A 2,227-nucleotide genomic window follows, 5' to 3' on the forward strand; every position below is an offset into this window, starting at 1 on the left:
CAGGCCTTTGGCCCAGGGCACCCAGGCCTGGGCAGCATCTCCTCAGGGCAGCCTGTCCTGCAGTGAGAGATACAGACCCTGCCACTTGGTCATTTGGTCCTTCCATTTTCCTCCGTGACTCACAACAGCATGGATGCACATGTGCAAGTGCCAGTGATCTCAGAACTCAGTCATGAGTCAGTAAAGTCCATCTCATTTTCTCTTTTGGAAAGCGTTATGCCTTTCCTGCTTATGCCTTCAGGGGCTGTCGTCTGTGCTGCCATGACTCAGGTTTGCCATTTCATGATTTTCCCCCTTTGTGAGAACCAGCCCCTCCCAGAAAGGAGCCTGGGAACTGCATGGCCTGAGGCAGGACCTCCCCAGGGCGGTGCCCCAGCCCCAGGCCCTCTGGGCGGAGGAGAACAACCAGGTCTATGGGTCTATGTACTGCTGGTGCCAAACAATAAGAAAAACCAACAAAACACTGACGTTGGTCCACAGACAACACCCGCGTCCATGTGGTGGGTGGGCTGGCTCCATCAGAGGATAAGATGAGAAGCGGTTGGCACAGGGCCTGGAGATGGGGACCAGCCAGATGCAGGGGACACTGCCTCTTCTCCATCCAACAACAAGCCTGCGTGTGCCCAGCTCCCTCCGGTACATGCCTCGCTCCACATCCTTAGAATTGATCAATTGAAAATAAGACCTTGGAAGAACCCCTTGTGAAGCTGACACTGTACAAGCCAAGGCAGGTAATAAAGCATAGATACGGTGAGTGAGGGGCGGACGGCACGACACGTCAGAGGGTGACACCTGCAGCGGGGATGCCCTGAGAATAGAGAGGGCAGGTGGGGGCCTGGAAATGTGCTCCCGAGAGGGAGATGGGAGAGAGGGTGCTGCGTGGATCCCGAGGAAGGCTGCAGACAGAAGGAGGAAGGGGTCGTACACATTAAACGCTGCCTAAAGGCCAGGAGAGATTAAGACAGAAATGAATCACTGGATTCGGCCAGGCTGGGGTTGTTGACAACAGTGGGAAGAGCAGGTTTGGCGCCGCGGTGCCCGCATTTGGGGTGGCGAGAATGTGAAGGAGGCCCTGGCCGTGGGGTCAGCTGCACAGGCAGGAGCTTGATGATGGTGGCTGGCAGAAAGTGCAGTACAAAGTACTCTGTTTCATTTTGATTGTGTTTTAAAATGGGACAAATAACAGCATGTGTGTTTGCTGATGGGAAAAATCCAGGAGAAAAACAGTGAAGTTGAGGAGTGAGCAGAGCTGTGTTGGCGGAAAGCTGCGGGGAGTAGTAGGGGGTGGGTGGCGGGCAGGCCAGGCCACGAATTGGCTCTGCAGGGTGGAGATGTGTGTCCTGGTCCCCGGTGTGGAAGGCAGGGTCCTGGGTACAGGGGCCAGGGCACCCGTGGACAGGGCATGGGGACGGGAGTGGGACTTCCTCTAGATCACCCCCACCTTGCCAGGGACCAAGAGAGAGCAAGGTTGGAGCTCAGCATGAGGGTGAGGCCCGAGCTGGTGCAGGTTAAGGAGAGGGAGAAGGCACCAGTGTTAGCCAGGAGATGGGCAGGAGGCTGGCTGGGGGCATGATGCGGCCTGCTGGACTGTCTCTGTGGGTGGTTTTGAGCTTTTTACCAGTGATGATCAGTTGTGTAATTGCACACAGAGATGGAAGAGAATCAGATTTAGCCAAGCAAGTTCAATAAACAGAAATTTAAAAATGGTGAGATTGCAGGCAAGGTGGTGTTAAAAATGATTTGTCACGGAATTCACATACGGTTAGGTGGGGAGATTGGACACCTGGAGGATGGGGGACTGACCCCAAAACAGTGACAGGATCAGTGGGTTAGAGCTGGCAGCAGGGCCAACAGACTGTAGGAGCCCCTTTCCCAGAGGGTGAGTGGGGAGGACAGGAGGAGGTCACCTCCTGTGCGGGTGCGGTGCAGATGCTGAGCTGATGGGGGCTGTGCTGAGGATAAGGCAGTTCTGCAGTGGAGCCGAGGTGGAGGACACGGTGCCAGGCTGGGGGCCGGAGGCCAGGCTTCCGGAGAGATGGTGCAGACAGGGACGCCACCAGATTACCCAAATCAGCACTGGGTGGTCCCACGATTTCTTAGGATCTCTAGTTTATGGCTTGAGCAGAAATAGAACGCCCTTCCCCTCACAATGAGCCTCACAGGGTCAGTGGGGAAGACAGGGGATCCCGGAGATAACATTTGCTGCGAGCTCAATTGCATCCGCTCT

At 55.7% G+C, this 2,227-nt stretch overlaps 1 long non-coding RNA gene across 1 annotated transcript in view; it reads left to right on the plus strand.

Annotated features, from left to right (window-relative positions):
• The first annotated feature begins 454 nt into the window (after window positions 1-454).
• LOC105506689 overlaps window positions 455-2,227 on the plus strand; it is a 5,058-nt gene continuing 3,285 nt past the window's right edge. Inside the window, exon 1 of the long non-coding RNA XR_001000973.1 lies at window positions 455-731. This is a non-coding gene — a long non-coding RNA (uncharacterized LOC105506689). The remainder of the gene's footprint in view (window positions 732-2,227) is intronic.

The sequence above is a fragment of the Colobus angolensis genome, unplaced genomic scaffold (genome assembly GCF_000951035.1).
Source record: "Colobus angolensis palliatus isolate OR3802 unplaced genomic scaffold, Cang.pa_1.0 Scaffold14, whole genome shotgun sequence".
Classification (NCBI taxonomy): domain Eukaryota; kingdom Metazoa; phylum Chordata; class Mammalia; order Primates; family Cercopithecidae; genus Colobus; species Colobus angolensis.